Source organism: Nelusetta ayraudi, unplaced genomic scaffold (assembly GCF_046127955.1).
Source record: "Nelusetta ayraudi isolate G7.1 ecotype Tasmania unplaced genomic scaffold, CSIRO-AGI_Nayr_v1 ptg000094l, whole genome shotgun sequence".
Taxonomy (NCBI): Eukaryota; Metazoa; Chordata; class Actinopteri; order Tetraodontiformes; family Monacanthidae; genus Nelusetta; species Nelusetta ayraudi.
The window spans coordinates 1,264,799-1,282,700 of record NW_027466144.1 but is presented as its reverse complement, the minus strand read 5'-3'; the positions used below and the strand labels follow the sequence as shown (position 1 = coordinate 1,282,700).

Genomic DNA, 17,902 nt, shown 5'->3' with positions numbered 1-17,902 from the left:
TGGGGCGGACGGGAAAAGAAACAACCAAAGTGTAATCTCACGATTGGGAGGGTGGGGGGGTGCGAGTGCTTGGGTTGTGTCTCTGTCTGCAGTGTGCGTGTCGGGGGGTGAGAGGACAATGCATGGCGCCGAGCTCTGTGTCAGAGGAGGCCTGCATCAGGATCAGGACGCAGGCGACGTCCGCCTTGCCTTTATCTTGCCGCAACACTCTCCAGCAGACCTTGACTCCCAATTTGTTGTTCCCAATTAAAAAGCCAGGCTCACAAACGAGCAGCGTTCTCATTCGAGTGCGACTTCGTTACTGCTGGAAATGTGCCTGCATTCAAGTTGCCGGGTTTTTCCTCGACTCTGGCAGCTCTGCCACAGTGATGTGTGCACAGATTAATTTTTACTGCTGTATTATATTTTTTTTTTGGGGCGCAGCAATGAAATTCCTGTCGACTTGACATTCCGGTAACACCCCACCTCCCCTCCCTCCAGCCTGAACAACCATCTTTGACCTTCAGCCATGATGAAACAACAAGCAACGCAGGAATTCGAGAAAAGAAAATCGCTCTGGTGGTGACAGTCTTCCATTCACCCTCCATATAAACTCAGTTGAAAGAAAACACTTGTTAAGGGCCCCCGACTTTATTGGACTGGAGCTGTCACATCTGATAAAGCTGAGTGTAATGGAATAGGTGACCCCAGGTTTGCAGAGGGTAGGGGGCGGGGATGGGCGGGTGCAGGTTGATTGGTCGCTGGAAACGCACCTTTCACTCAGCGCCTCTCCACTCCATCATTTCTGGACAAAACACACTCAGCCACTCGCCTCGATGATGCTCCGCCACGATTTGCAACCCAAAACATTCGGAATTGCGAGGCCCGCAAACTGACTTGTCCAAACACTCCTCCACAATTGTTGCAGTACTCTCCATCAGGTCAGAGCCTTCGGGACTGCAAATATCTTTGCAATCTGTAACTGGAACGAAAGAGGAAACACTCCAAATTGTCCTTAGACCTGTGGCCTCCCATATTTTTTAAGCAGATTACGACTTGGTAACTTCATAACTGCATGGAAAAAACTACAATCACCCACTCAAAGGCACCAAAGCCCTTCCATGGACAATTCTGCTAGCATTAAAATCAGACAAAAAAATTAAAAAGGCAGCCTTTGGTGCATGCTGGGTGCATCATTTCCTGGAACACCTTGGACTTTAATGATGGCTGTGAAACCACAAATTAGCCAGTGAGGCCTTTTTTTCCCTCTCCCCCTACTGCTGTGGAATCAGGAATGAACACATTAGCCTGTGCTGACAGATGAGTCTTAATTGTTACCTCTGGCAAACGGGGGACTTCACATAAGAGAACAAAAGCGCTCTCCTCCCGGCGCCCGGTTTGATGCAATGTGACGATGACCTTGCTGCAATGCACTCGCCGCAAGATCCTTAAGAGTTTATCTTGACAGACTCCCAAAGACTGTCTCTCAGGTGTCGCGCTGATAGACCAATTCATTTAAGTCTGTCAGGATCCGCAGCTTTAGAGGCTGCCTCTTGATGAATCCCTATTGTTCCTCTGCCTGCCTGGCTATTTGCACTCCTTGAGGCGAGCTACATTACTGTTTCAATAGCCCTAAACTGTTACCACGTGGGGAGGGGGAAAAAAACAGCAAGTATTTTCATTGTCCTTTCCGTCGTGCAGCAGATTCCTTGGTAACAATAAAAAAGCAGGATGAATGTGGCTCTGCTTCATATTCAATTAGTTAATAATGCTTCCCCCCCCCCCAAATATTACATTTTCAGCAGTTAAACACAGTTTTAAATGAGCGTATCATATCTCATGGCAACAGCCAGCAAGCAGAGAATAACTGTGGCACAGAGATATAATTTGTCATTATTTTATGTATAGAAAAGAAAGCACTAAATCACTAAATTGGCAATTGAAAAGAATGACAAGAAAAAAATGACAGTGCTTGGAATCGTAAGATGAGGTTCAAATAAAGACTACATTTTATTCAAGAATGACTGCACTTTATTAGTTATGTCTTAACATCAGCAAACACAGAGCTCTTCTGTGCATAGACATCTGACTATGTTTGAAATAGGAAACACTGTGCAGCCTCTGGTTGATGGTGCAGAGTGATGCAATAAAAAGCGAAAAAAAAAATTAAACAACATATGTTAAAAAAAAGATAAATAAAATAAAGAACAGTATCTCTGCATTTCTCAAATGGAGGCTGGCAACAGTGGACATCATATATAGATATTTGATGTTTTTCAGTGCCTTTTAACCGCACCAGACATTTGGACGAGTCTCTGTGCTTATCTTAATAGATTAAGTGATACAATTGACCATAATAACCTCCTTCTTGGACCACAAATTCTAACTGGCATTAAAGGCACAGCGCTAATGTGGTTTTGAGTCATACTCATTAGACTGATAACAATTTGTGAATTTCAGTAATGCATCCTCTATACAGACTAAAGTGAGTTATGGGTTTCCACTGGAGTCCGTCATTTGAGCCTTAGTCGAGAGCATTCTCCTTCAGTACAATTCATTCTAAATTCAGCCCAAGAGTCGGGATCTGTTCTGTTCGAGGTTCCTGCCCTTTAAACACAAGTCATGAGAAAACAACTGATTGAAAGACCTGCTGAACATTTAAAGTGAGAAAACTTTGTGATGATAAGTGCTCTACAGATAAAGCTGAAAGCTGAGATTAGATGAGTCAACTTGGGCACTGAGCAGAGGAAAAAACCCATTCAGAAAAAGTTAGAAAAATAATTCCGACATGAGGATCCCTACTATGTGCACCTGAGCCTTTCTGCAGACCTCATTATGCTTGGGAGTCAAGTACACTGTTTGAAAAAGTTTTATGATAAAACTTCTGACACATTCCAAAAGCTTGTTAAGAGTGAGGAATTTTAGAGTCCAAAGAAAAAATTCTCTCAGGTCGTTCAGAAGCTACAGCATTTTCCAGGCCCGTTTTATTTATTTAATTATTTTTCTGATGGAATGCCATTTAACGACCGCTTCTCAACATTTGCGTGACCCTAGACACATTGGGGTATGAAGTGTAACCTTAAATTGTTGAAAAATTTTTTTTCAGTTGTGACGAAGCTGTTGAGTAAAACTGAAATAAACCCATGAACAGGAATGGGATGAGTGTAGCTCCACTTTCACTGGACACACACAACTTCACAATGCTCATACAGCCTAAATTGATGCCCACAATCAAATATGACAGACACAACAGCAACATATTGAGAGAAATAACGGAGATTTGAGAGTAAATCGTAGCTTGAAACTACCACTTTGTTGACTTTTCCTTTGAAAAAGTAGGAAGTGAGCTGACTTGCGTTTTGCCACCACTACCCCTGCTTGGCATACATCAACACTTCATCCCAAGTAGACACGTCCAACCGTGCACACTCATCTGAAGCAGCTGGACCACCACATTGCCAGGCGGGGGGGTGTTTGAATGGTGCGAACACTCCTGCCCAGTTTCAGCAGCGGGCATGCGGGTGTTAGATGAGCCATTGATCCTTCCCAGCATGGATTTCCACCAGGCCATTCCTCCACTGGTGCCCTCCCCCCCCCCCGCTATTGCCGTCGCGCCATTGACTTTCTGCCGCCGTGTTCTCTTGTCACGGCATGACCTGACATTTAATGATCCTGTGATGGAGCAACATCACATTCCGCACATGCCGGCAGATGTCGAGAGGGAAGAATCGAAGAAATTAACCCAGACAAAAAAAAGTAAGCAAAGAAATGTAACGTAAGAGGCATCCCTTATAGGTATTTTTTCCCCAGAATAAAGTCAAGAATCTAAAGATAAGTCCAAAACAAGTTGTTTTTTTTAATCTCCCCTGCTGCAATGGATAGAAGAAATACGGAAACAGCGAAACAAAGGAAAAACATTTGTCCATCTGTATCCTGGCAACGATTTGCCCTTCACTCAGGCAGGTTGGGGTGACAATGCACAGCATTACATCATTGTTAACAAAATTAAATTCATCCAGATATGGAGGTGGGGGTAGGGGGGGGGGTCTCTTCTCATCTTCAAGGTTTTGATAAGATAATGAAACTATCAAAAATGAATTTGTCAGGGTAGCTATCAGATGAGTGAGCAGATGGCAGCAGCATAACAATCATGACAAATGTATTTTTCCTTTAGTGATCTATTAAATTGGAAGTTAAACCTGATCACTCATGGAGTTTGTGAATTGCCTGGGCCCCATTCACAGGATTTTATGGCATCATGAAATGAAATATCCTATGCATAACTTTGGTTAGTAGTTAGTAGTTAGTGTCACAGTCTACTCTGCTGCACCTGTGCTGCTGTGGAAATTTCCATTCTTCAGTCACCTGCCACTCGTCAACTGTCTACTCCACAGTAACTTCCGGCCACGCCTCCTGTTCCTGCCACACTTGGCTGCGTTCACTCACCTGATTGACTCACATGTAGCTCATTCCCAACAATCAAGCCTTGCCTGCAAACTCCAGCCTCACACTCACCCAAGTAGCCAGATTGTCTTTGCATCCATGCGAGCCTTTCCAGCAGCCATACCCGGACTGACCGACCTGACTCGCTCCCGGTCCTTCCAACTATCAAGAAACGTAGATTGTCGGGTGAGGTTGAACGTTTGATAAATCATTTGGATTTATCGCACATATCCGCCTGGCAAAGAGCCCACAGGCAGCCTTAGCGAAGCAGAGGAAGGACTCGTAAAGGTTATTGAATGAACTTTCTGTTTATCGCATTAAAGCACACTAATAAGCCCTTTTAGCCGGCAGTGAGCGCTCTAGGCCTCCACATTAGCCATGCGTCTCCACCCTGTGGATAAGTGCGAAGCAGTGCAATGTTTGGCTAAACTCTTGCCAGAGGCGGTCAGGAGCGCAAAGCGCAAACATATTGTCCTCCGAGAGAAGCCTTCAGTGCCATCCTTTTTTGCTCTTCTTTTAATGTGATAATGCTGCCCAGTTCTGATAAAAACCACCGCTATGCTGGCACCCTGGATATAATCTCTTTAGCAACAGCTATTGTTTACAACTCAAAGTGACTGCCTCTTCCTTCCTCCTCTTGGTTTTCCTGCGGGGCTTTCAAGGGCTGCAGCAACAGGTTTTGGTACAACTTCACCTTCTGCACTTTTGCCTTAGGCTGGCAAAGTGGATGAGCAGAGTTGAAATCAGAGTCATCCAGTTAGTCGGATTCAATCGTCATTGCTGTCACATGCTTCTTTTTCAATTAAAATGTACATTCTCATACATTCATCAACAGTTTTCAAAGGCCCAGAATTTGAGCAGCGAAAAAAACAGAGTGAACAATTGGATTTCAGAGCCAAACGATTACATGCACAGTTTCAAGCCTGCTTTTGCAGTTAAGACGCAACACAGCATCTCTGTGATTTAGCTTGTCTGATTAAATATCAGATATTCCACTAAAGATGTTCAGAGTCAGTTGTGAGAATGGTATGTTTCCATATACGACAGCTAAGATTCAGGACAACAGTCAGAGTTCATTAGTATCCAAAAGAGGAGGGAAAAAATGGCTTACAAGATCAGCACTGACAACTTAAATCCTGCTGTCTTGGGGTTCACCGAGTGTGTAGAATATATATTCTGAAGTGATTTACATACAGTCTCCAACCAAGACAAACTGATTCTATTTCCTAGATTAAGACACCAAGCTGTCTCAAATCCTGTCCAAATTCCTGTCCTGCGGTGGTGTGAATATTGGAAACGTAAAAGTCTTCCATACTGAGGTGATTTGCATACCATTTGGCAAGTGCAAAGAAATAAAAAATAAATAAAAAAATTCCCAAGTGCACTTTAGCCTCAAGCAACTGGTCTGACTTGCATTGAAAAAAAAAAAAAAAATCTGCATTGTAAGTTAAAATAGTGACTTGGAGGTCGAATAATTATGCGTCCTTCCATGTGGCAGTAATAGAAGAAATATGGAAAAAGCTGTCGACAAAATTTTGACCGCCATAAATAGATGAAGGAAAAAAAAAAACAATGTCGAAGGACACTGAGAGAGATGTGTTATTTTGCAAAGGCTTGAGGAAGAGTTAATTAAGCACCAGCTGCAGCAATGCAAAAAGAAAAAAAAGTGCTGAGTCCTGGAGACACAAAATATTTATTCATCAGAACATTAAAGTTTAATTTCCTTTTTCCCCACCTATTTTTGGAGGGAGAATGGAGGAAAGCTTTGAACATTTGACCTTATATGTAAAAAGTGTGGGGTGAATCCAAGGAGCCCCGGGGATTGTTTTAATCATTAAGAACCAGTGTCATGAAATAAAAAAAAGGGGGTGGGGGAGTGATTAAAAGCAGTTGCTCAATGCTTTTATTTGAGTGGTCTAAGGTATTATTCAAATGATATTATTGCTGCATTTCATTATCCCCTCCCTGTCATATGTAAAATTTTCCCTCTTTGCTCTCTGTTGCAATTATAATGGGATGTTCAGGTGAAGAACAGACATCCGTGCGCCTCCTTTTCTTGAAGATCAGTGATTGCCCCAGACAAATGGATAGACAACTCTGCCGCTGGCTGATTACAGCCTCCCAATTCAACTCCTTCATATCCATGATGTCATTCATATAGAGCACTTTACTGTGCCCGAGTTTGGATCTTTCAGAGGGAGTGTGGCGCCAGGACAAAGAGGAAATAGTCTCACGGCTTGACTCTTCTGTCAACCTAATTATATGGCAACAAACGAGTTGCCAGTCATGAGGATATATTGTCTGTTTTTTTTTTTTTTTTTTATCTCAGGAACTCATCAAGTCAACCCAATTAAAAGCTGCGGTGAGAAAAAGGCACTGCAGAGTGAGGAGAGTGGGGTGGGGAGCGGAGCTTTCATTCAGTTAATTCATGATTGCCAATTAAAATAGAATAGCGTGCAAAGTTGTAAAGCTGTCAGGAGGGCCAAGCTAAATTACCCTTTTCCACTTTGAATGATGGATGCATTCATTGCTCTCCCTTATCTTATTTATTCTCCGGGCAGAAGGTAGGGGATGTGCAGGTGGGAGGGGCTGAGACAGGAGCAGTTTGAAGAGCGCGCTAATGAATTGGCTCCCTCATTTTAGACGACTAGAAATCTGCTCAGCTCCCTGAAGTCAAAATCTGCAAGACGTACATACAACAGAGAGGACGTCCTGGTCAATACCTGTTTAACGCTCCTCCTTAATGAGCATTTTATGTGATTGAAATACATATCGTGATGAACTCAGATGATGCACAGCCAGTTATTCTACCAACAAAAACCGACCACAAATTTCAATGCAATCTAATTGTCCACAAGTTGAACTCACCCAGGTTGTGTCTTCTGCACCATTAGCCCCGTGTTGCCACACTATTAATGGCGTAATTAGAACGTGTCAGGCTGAAACGTGTCACTTTTTTTTCTTCCCACCCGTTAAAGGCAGGAAATTGATAGCTCACATTAATTTTCACTCCCTCAAAATGACCTTTAATTTCGGCGGCAGAAAGCTAGTGGGGCTTGCGTTGACACGACACTGTTCCAGAAACAATATGTCAAAGTGGTCTGACAACGCAATGAGGACGCTGCTGTTTCTCAGAGCGGAGTGACTCAAAGCTCTAATTGAAGTCCTTCTGAGATTTCAAATGTCTGTGAGAAAACAATACGTCAACCTTTGTTTTCTTAAATAAGTCAACCCCGGTAAATGTCCCTTTTTTTAGGGCACAATCCCCTCTTACAATTTGCTCTTTTTTTTCGCTTTAGCTCCTGCTTTTATTTTGTCTTTCCCCTTGAGACTTTGTGCAAAGCAAAACATACCACAGATGAAGGAGCGTTGCTGTGGGCGAGGGGTTTCCCAAGGAACAGCCGCCAGAAAAAGTGCTAGTTTCCATTTGGACTCGGGCAGCCAAGGGTTTGTTCTCTCCCTCCCCGCGAGATGTGCTCCACGGGTCAAGCTCTTTGCAACAGATTAAAAGAGAGTGTCACTAATGTCACCCCGGCCAGGGAATCAATGGCAGTGGTGTAGGAAATGAAAGCTGTGACGGACGTGGAGGACCGCATCAGCTCCTGTCACTGTGTGTCTACTCAGACCATTCTCTTCATCCTGGCAGCTGCCGGGGACCTGAGGGGGGTCCTGTCAGCTGGAGCCGGCACGGCCTCGGCACACTCCTGAACCATGGAGAGCCCATCGGGGCCTCAGCTTGGAGAGGCCGAGAGAGCTCCCAGACACGACTGTCATTCCCTCAATCAACGTGTGCCACTTCAAAACTGCACCAGAGGAGAACTTTCTCGCGTTCAAACGAGGCTCTGCCTTCGTAGCACGCAAGAAGAATCTCAAGAGTAGAGGTGGATATAAATTGTTTTAGTTTTTTGTTGTTGATTTTTTTTTTTTTTTTTTTTTGCACGACTTGGCATAAAAGCACAGGAAATTTTTGTTTGGGAGATTGGTATTTGTCGTCACAATGTTCCTTGAAAATAAATCTTATACTGCAGGCAAGACTGCATGAAAAGGATGGCAGAATGTGCAGCAGAAGATGTGAGGTTGCATCCCACTAAAAATGAAGCTGAAGCTTGAAACTTTTCTTCCAATGCCAAACAGCTCAATATGCCACTGAATCCGAAACTGTTTGGCAGGTTGGCAGTCTGATGCAATAAGACACATTTAGCTGATTAACATTTTGGCAAGGAAAACCTGTTTTCAACAGCATTAAAAATCAATAAGCTGGAGTTTAAGCACAATTATGATAACTGATAATTCAGAGCCACCCCTTCTTGTAAAAATTGATTTGATGATAATTAACATCACTAGAATGTCTATCTTCTTTGTGTCTAGACTGCAGAGTGAACAGTATCTCATAGATTTGTCGCAAGAGATCATTGTTGCCAGAATGAAAACTTTCCAAACAACCTTGTTGTGTTTACTTTTACCAAGAAATCTTATTTTTCTTGCATCTTGTTGCAGCCTCAAGGCCATATGTATTTACAGCGCTGTGTCGGAAAGAAACATCGGACTTACCTGTGTGTTTTACAGGCTAAGTACGCTTCACATTTCAAGAAATCAGCTTGTTACAATTTTTTTTATGAATATTAATCATATTTACATATTTTTCTTGAGCATATTTTTTCATACTGTTGGCCTCAGAAGTTTTCTTGTCCAGGGTGGAGCTATGGGAACAAAAAGAGGCCTCACACAGTGAAGGCCTTTGCGTCCCATCACATCTCCCCGTGGTTGCGCTCACCCTCTTGAAAGGTCCGACTCGGCTTTGTAGTTAGAAACAAGGTGGCCAAGTTTAAATACACTTTCTGTTTTCGAGAAGAAAAGAGTTCACATTGGTTATTGTTGTATTTTCCTTCTCTGCTTACCTTCCACCCACTGACTCAGCAAGTGCTCTGCAGCCGCACCAAGTTGGCAAGAAAAAATTTAATGGGTAGAAAAGAAAGAAAGTCTAAATGAGAAACGTATGAAATGTGCTCGTTAGGAGGAAGGAGACCTTCGTTGTCTGCCGGCGTTCGGCTCACTTGTGGTCTGTCTGCATTTCATTTGACAATTGCTGGCTGATGGGGTCCATTAGTTTGCCACCGTTCATTTGCTTCTTGCAGGAAAGGTGGCCTCACCCCTGTCGCCAGCGGGACAGCCCGGGCGCTGCAGGAGCACCGGATTCTGCGTGACAGGACTCCATTTGATTTTCAGGATCAGGACGCTTTTGCCTGATGTAAGCAGCCACCACCTGGGTCTGCTGGCTGTGCCGCCTGTTTGAGTTCACATGTGTCTCAGAAAAAGAACAGCAGCAGCAGCAGCAGCAGCGACAACAACAAAAAAAGAAAGCAAAGGGTGCTGCTCGTTTCCTCGTTACAAGATGGCCAGGAACCATAGGGAGGGTGTTAGTGAGGCAAGCAGAATGCAGATGCTCGCCATGTGTAAAATGGGGACGTAGAGGAAGAAGCGGTGCGGGGGGGTGGTTTGGGGGTGGGGGTGGGAATTGTGACGAGACGGGACGATAACAAGCTCTCTTGCCAACTAGGCAACCAAGAGTGGTATTGCTCGGCTGCAGTGAATGCAACAGGCCTACGTTTTTCAGCCTGACTACTGGAGCATGTGAACTCCCGTCTCCTCCTTTCCGTGGGAGAGGAACTGTCAAGGCCCAGCCAATGCCTTTGCGTCTTTTCTTCTTCCCCCTTTTTACTGTCCCTTCCTGCTCCGCCGTCTGTGTCGGTGTCTCATCCTGTCCTCGTTTGTGCCTATTCCATCTTTGGCCCTTTCATTCTCTCCCTCTCGTTGCGTGCAACACATGGTGACATTACTCCCCCCCTCTTCAAAAACGGCAAGGAAAGCATCCTGGCGATGTGCAGTCAAGGCTTGCTGTCAAAAATCTTGGAGCTGATTCTACCGTCCTAATTGAAAACCTGGAGCCTCCCGAGGTACAACAAGCAAACAAGCAAACAAGCAAGCAAGCAAGCAAGCAAACAAACGAGGATGTGTAAACTGGAAAATGAACAGATGCAATGTGATATGCAACCACAAGCACTTTCCATACAATAATTGTGTGATACATAGAAACATTTGTTTGCTTTTTTTCTAATCTGGCAAAATTCCCGACTTCACTTTTGTCACTGTTCAACACATGCAGAACTTAGTTTGAAAGTTGCTGAAAGTTGCTGCGACTGCAATAACCTTGTATTGAAGACATTTAAGATAGAAAAAAAAAACACATACTAATCAAACTACTCTTGAGGCAAACTCCACTAGTCTGCCGTTTGAAAAAATTGTACAGCTCCTCAAACCTTTCACATTCATAAAGGGTGAAATAATGGCACTTAGAAAAGATTCTGATAATAGCATCAATTAAATCAATTATTATTAAAGATTTCACATTCAACACAATGGTGCACACTTTGAACCCAAAGCCTCTTCACTGTGTTGACGTTTGGGCCCTTGGCTGACATCACCATTTGTCTTTTTTGCTGAGGATTTGTTTGTGCAGAGCCGGTGTGAATTGAGAGCACAGACCCGGGCTGCTCTGTGACACGCAGGCCGCTGAATGCCAGCGAGGCGGCGGCACGTCATTAGGATTCGGATCAGGACACCGTCTCCGTCGACACAAACCGAGGTGAATGAACACGTCTGTCTGCAGTGAGACGCTCCTCTTTCGGAAAGCTGTGACGAGTCCGTTGATGGATTGTTGGGGATGACCCCTGCGGTTGCCAGTTATCTATCTCCGTTTGGAGTAAGGCCGTCTTTTTTATTTCCAATTCCTCCCCCTTTCTGTAACTCGTTGAGTAGGAATGAGTGTCAATTTACTTAGAGATGTGTTTGCTAAAATGAAAGTGCCTAATGCCGTGTGGAAGATGCCAGGAGTTCATGATAAACTCCTAGTAACATCGATTATTCACCGTTGTGCAATATTGCCCTTGAAGAACGAGTGTCTCTCCAGCGTTGGCAGCTTGTGTCACAGTCCACTGAGTCATATATATATATATATTTATTTATTTTTTCCCAGTATGCAGAATTACATCTGCAAGCATGACAACAATCTCCAACTCGGTGTGCACCAGTGAGGATTAAGGCAATTTAAAGCAAATGTTCTGTGCATTGCAGAATGTCCTCAGGATTAAATGATCGTACAAATTAAAATAGCCAAAGAAAAAGGAGCAGGTTGGTGGAAAAAAAACAAAAAAAACAGTTGCATTAAATTATTTGAAATACAACTCTCTGCAAGACAAGTTCTGGGCTGCAACTCAGCAAGATTGCTATTCCTCCCCCATAATCTATTTAACCCTCAGGGGAACCGAGAGGCGTATGGGCTGAATTAGTGTAATCTGAATGAGAGTTTCTTGAATATGGTGGTATCGGCCAGTAAGAGATTTTATCCGCCTCCAGATTCAGTGGCCTGACAGACAATGAGGATATGACCATCGGAATCGATACAGCCAATCCCCTGTGATTAGGTCATCCATTAGTTCACTTGATCTTTCGACCCTCTTACATTGAATCTGATGAAAATGTAATCGCTCAGTGCTTGCTGGATGATGAGCCCGGATCCCTGCTTCTCAAAAAAGGTGGAGCAGGAGTGGTTTTGATGCACCACATGTAAATAAGTCTGGATTTATGTTTGTTTATTTATTTATTTTTTAATTTGCTTTGGGCATGGTGCTGCAGTCGGAGACGTCGACTCCCCCGGCCTTGTCACTGGAACATCAAGGCCTGGCTGCTCCCTCTGATCCCAGTATCTATGCAGCCTTATGAACCTCGTGTAGCCAAACACATGTTCATATACAAGCTGAGCTTCCTATATAACAGCAGCATCCTATATTTCTGAACTATCACAGGAAAAACAAAACAAGCATTTGCCAAACATATGCAAAATCCAAACAGAAAGGCAATTTAAACTTACATGCAGATGTTTAGTCTGCATTTTTAAATCAGAAAAAACAGGGTGCGCGGAATTAAATTTTATGAGAAACCAGAATCCAACTGACACGGGTGAGAAAAGGTCAGCTGCTTTGAATTGTTGCTCCTGTGGCACTAACTAGCACCAAGGTCAACAGTGGATTTATACTTCTGCAAATGATGAGGCTCGAAATATGATCAACAAAATTGCCATTCTTTAGATGTTTCACCATTCAACTTCTTTATGTGCCGGTAAGGTCAGCTTTCATTCATTCAATTATTTTTTCAAGTGGTCGTCCTGTGCTGCGTGAACAGATAGTATTTTATGACAGCTCCTTTTGAACTGTTAGTGCAGCCACATGATGTCTTTAAATGAAATCAATATGTTGTTTAGGGCTGAAATTGTCCAGTCAATCTAACAATCATCTGTTTCCAATGATGGCAGAAACCAGTTTACAGGCACCCTAATGTCAGCTATTCTTTTAAGTACCAGTGATTGACTGGCAATTAACTTGACTCATGCATATTATTTTTGCTGTTGTCAGTATCTCTGTTTTTTTGGGGTTTTTTTTTCGAAACGAACAAGAAGAAATGTAAAGCATGCAAAAAGACTTTTCTGCAGAACATCAATTATGTGCTACAGGTTATTTTTGCTGCTTTATGCAGCCAGCACTGTCCCCTGCTTCATGGATCACTCCTTTGAATCTATTAGCCTCCACCAATCCCACTAAAACCAGACTCATAGCACATCCTCACCATCATCCAGCATATGTTGACACGTCTCCAGGACCTGGATGTTCCTGTCAAGTTTATTGTCTTGTTCCTGACTTATTACAATTTACAGCATAGGCATTAAAAGCTACCAGGACAGAGAAGAAAAAAAAAAAAATCAATTTCTTAGGTCATAATTCACCTGCGTGACATGAGCTGCCAGTAGAGAATCGGCACCTTTCCTTGTTAGTCTTGGGAGCAAAAAAAGAAAAAGAAAGAGCCATCAGGTGGCGGCGGCAGCGGCGAATGTGTCGCGAGCGAGCAGATAAGTGTTTCGCCAGGTGAGCGCGGGTCAAAGCGCTCTGATGAGAGGGGTTGAGTGGCGAAGGTGGAGTGGAGAGAAGGAGGGAGGGAGGAGGGAGCAGGAGGCATCACCTCAGGCATCTCCTGACCGTGTGATTGATGGTGAGGAGCTGACGAGTCGGGCTCCCAATGTCACTCTTCAATTAAATACCTCTTGCCGCTCAACTGCTGCCTCCCCTCCGCTCTCCGCACCCCCCACACCCTCTCTCCTCCTCTGCCTCTCTTTAAGTGGACTTCTTATTCAGTCCAGCATCATCTCCATCCTTTATCTTCTGCATCGTAGTCATTTTGGTTGGCTTCTTCCCCTTTTTCCCCCACACCCTCACCTCACTGTAATTTGTTACCTGTCCTTCGTGCGCTGCACCTCTAATTTTAGCTGACTGCTTTTCCTTCGATGACAGACAGAGGATGCTCTTTCTGTTGGTTCGGGTCGGCGCTCCTTTTTGAAAATGACAAGCTGGAATAGAGATGCTGAAGAGCTGCTTAATTTGAAACTCTTTAAAAAAGAATGCAAGTGGCGTGGCGGCTGTCCTGTGTATAAACAGGTGGATCGACAGGGGCAAATGCAAGCACCCCTTTGTCTTTGCACCTCCTATTCATTTGAGACGTGTTTGCAATAGTTTGTTTAAAAGGTACTGGGAGTGCAGAGGTGCATCATCTGGTCAGCAAAATTAGCTAATTGAGGAAGGTGACTGGAGACCAAAAAAGGAGGAAAAGGGGGAAGTCAATTATTCAAAGATATTGTGCCAAGAATATTTGGAAAGCAAGAGGGAAAATGCATGGACCAAAAAAAGAGGGGTATGGGATGGGGTGTAATTAGCTTCAATTTGGAATTTGGAGATGTTGCTAGAGGGATTTAATTAAATCACAAGGTGGAGGAGTGTTCAATTCTCCTAAATTGGTTTAAGATTTTCGTGCTGCTGCACACACACACACACACACACACACACACACACACACACACACACGCGCGCGCGCGCGGAAGGTAGCCTATTCAGTTATCAGCGCATGCCATCTGCTGCCACACTGGGCACAATCGGGAAAAATTCGCTCGTCTTTCTGCGTGAGGAGAGCAAGACGCTGCGTGCGTCTCCTCGGCTCCCCCCTCGCCAACTTATCCACGTCAAACTACTTCGACCGGCCTCTTTCTCTCCTCTCCTCTCTCCCCTCCAGGCTCTCGCTCAGATCGAGGGGAGCGCTTCCTCTCTCGCTTCTCTGCTTACCCACCTTCGTCTTCTTGTGTTCGAGCCGTAGCTGCTCGCGCGTCCTAGCCAACCGCCCGTAACGGCGCGCACCAGACACAGAAGCGAGAGTGAATAGGCGCAGCAGCAGCAGCAGCAGTAGCGGCGTTGCGTGCACGGAGAGCAGCGCAGCGTTGCGCACGATGCGGACCGAGGAAGGGGAGCCGGATCATCGGACACACTTGAGCCAGGAGTGAGAACATTTTTTACGCGCCATTTTTCCTCCAAAACGGGACTATTTATTCCTTCCTCACACAAGACAACTTCAAGATATTGAAGATATTGACGCTACTGACTCTGACACCTGAGTTCTTTTTGGCGTCTAACGAAGATTTTTTTTGGTGTCTTCTAACGAAGATATTTTTCTTCCATTTTTGTCTCCAAACGAAGACTATCACAAGACAACTTTTGCCGCCATACATCGCCCGCGCGACTGGTGAAGTTTTTCCACCTTCGTATGGTGAGTGATCTCGCACTGAAGTTATTCCACCCTTTTGTCTTAATCCCAACTGTATGTGTTAAACGATTAACGGCCAGTTCAGCCATTCTCTGCGTTTATCCCCGCGTCTTCGATCCCTCTGATTAGTATTCCGCGGGCACAGGTTTCCTGCGGCGGTGGCGCACAGACAGCTTTACTGTCGGTGTTCCTGCGCCGCCTGATAGCCGTCGTGACTCTTCAGACTGGCGCCGTTTTCTTTGTGTCGCCTGCGTTTCTAAACGAAGCCCAAAGTTTGTTTGCGATGCCCAATCGATCCGCGACCGATCACGCACTGCCGACATAGGAACAGGTGCGACCCGGGAACTTTCCCTCCGCCTCCGTGTCGCGCAGGTGGCAGCTGATGAGCCATGATTGATCCTTCACGGCACAGTCAGGTCACATCGCTGTGCCGCTGGCTGTGCCGCTGCTCATCTACAAGAGGGAGACTACTTGTTAGATTTCATGTTTGATTTTCCATATGGAATCTGACTTTCGTCAGGCAAACATTTAGGTTAATTTATTTGCACGTTTTTTTTTTTTTTTTTAAGTGTTCAAAATCATTGGCTGTTTAACGTGTTTCCAATTTCAGCCTTTCCACCAAGAAAATATGTCCTAATTCTGTTTTCAGGCAAATAAAAATAAAATCTGAATAATATACAAAACCCCCCACACAAACATTAGACCACTGACTCTGCAGAACAGCTCCTGTTGCTCCCCGAGACCTAATATATTCGTCACAGTCAGCAGAAAGTGCTTTATGATTTGGTGTTTTGCGCCATACATCAGCAACATTTTCTAAATATGTTTGCAGAGAGGACGGCGAGGTGTGGGTCTAACTACTTTATAGACTTTAAAAACATCCGTCAGTGCAGACCCGCATCAAATGCATCCTTACTCCATCCTCCCTATAATGCATATCTATTGGTTTGTTTTTCTTACATGAATAATGCATGTGTATAAATATACAATCACTGTGCTAAACTCTGCACAGATGTTTTCTTTTCCCCGTCGAGCGGACACAGAGTCAGTTCGCTTCGTTTGACCCTTGCCGTGAATGTGAGGTGAATTCAGATACCACAAGTACTGCAAATTAGGGGGAAGATGCACTTGAACTTTTTTCCCATAAAGGGTCCAAAGGTTCCTGTGTCCATAGGATGGTCTGTTAGTGTCCTTGAATTCCCACCGGACTTATTGACTCGACCCGAACGAGACTAAGGTTAAGGGAAAAAAAAAAAAAAAATCAATATTATCTTTTATCACTTTAACTTTTTTATTTTTACATATGAAATTCCTCCTGTTCATTGATTTCAATATCAGCTGCATTTGGTTCAGGATTTAATTAGAAAACACAAGAAAGTGAAATGGATTTCTTAAAAATAATAAAAATAAATAATAATAATAATAATAATCTATTACTTAAGTAGATTGCTGTGCCTTCTGACCCGTGGCTGAAGACACTTGTACATACACAAAATGGTTTAGTAGAATATGGATCACAAGAAGTGTGTGATTGGTTCCTGGGCGCTGTAGTGCTGGTAATCCTGTTGTGAGTCTTGCAAATGGGATTAGAACATAGTGCATGAACGAAACAGAGCCTGGGGGACAATGGAGAGTGGTCGACATTTTTCACTTAATTTAGTCCCATCAGTGGGACACCACCCAACATAGAGCTTCACCTGTTTTTTGTTTTTTGCAGGGAGTCAGTCTGAAACTACTCCACTGCTAAACTGAGTCAGTCTGATAGGAGTGTTTTGTGCTGATATTTGAATATTTCTTTCTGAAACGATAAGGAAAACAAAAACAAGAAACCACCAGTGGGAACCCCCCCATGGGGCAGAAAACCAACCAACTGAGGCGTTTAAATCAGCTTGAACCAAAACAATCCTAGTGTTTTGAGGTAAAGGAAACAGTTTTCTGAAGGAAGAATAATAGACAGCATGATATCTGGCCCTGAAGGCACTGTGGTCCTGTTTTCTTGGTTTTGCTGTGCTTCCATTTCATGTGATATCATTCTCATCAAACATCAGACCTATTCTCCACCCTCTTGGAAAAGCAACTTTTCCAGTGTGCAAGCTTATCCATCATGGCATTGATTTGGCTCATGCCAAACTTCTCCCCTGTTCCCTCAGGCCGTCATTCAGAATTTCACATTGCTGAAAGCTAAATAAATGGATAACGTAGGCTGACAATCAGTGAAAAACTCATGGAATACGAAGCCACCGTCTGACTTCTCGAGCTTAGCGCCGCAGGAACATTTACATTAACGCTTCTTCACTTTCGCCACATCTTACGTTCAGGGTCCGAGGAAATAAGACATATTCATTTGACCACTTGGCTCCACCCGACCCCTCTCCCCCCACCTCCGAGTATCACCGCGGCAACCTGGCTAAGAAAGTCATGCTGCCCTGCAGCCACATCTGCTCTACTTTCCACCTCAACCATTAAATCGTCATCCCACACAGGCTGACGTGATAAAAGCATGAGCAGGACAGGGTGAATGGTCCTGGATGGAGCTTCAGCCTTGTAAGAATTTTTATTTATTTAAAAAAACAAACAAAAAAAAACACATATTTGATCATAGGAGTTCGAAAAAGAATAAAAACAAGTGGTTGTGTGCAGAGGTGACAGTCACTCCACTGCATGATTTATTTCTTTGTTAATTATCAGCACTAGATAATGACCTTGGCTCTGCGACGCACCACAAATCACTTGTGAGAGATTTGTGGTGTGCTGTTTTTATTTTGCCCAGGGGGGACTGGCGGCG

General features: G+C 44.0%; 1 protein-coding gene across 1 annotated transcript in view; it reads left to right on the top strand.

Annotated features, from left to right (window-relative positions):
• The first annotated feature begins 14,477 nt into the window (after positions 1-14,477).
• Positions 14,478-17,902, top strand: part of LOC142902497 (cadherin-7-like) — a 67,237-nt gene continuing 63,812 nt past the window's right edge. Inside the window, exon 1 of the mRNA XM_076047625.1 lies at positions 14,478-15,120. The gene's annotated coding sequence lies outside the window, so the exon portion shown is untranslated. The remainder of the gene's footprint in view (positions 15,121-17,902) is intronic.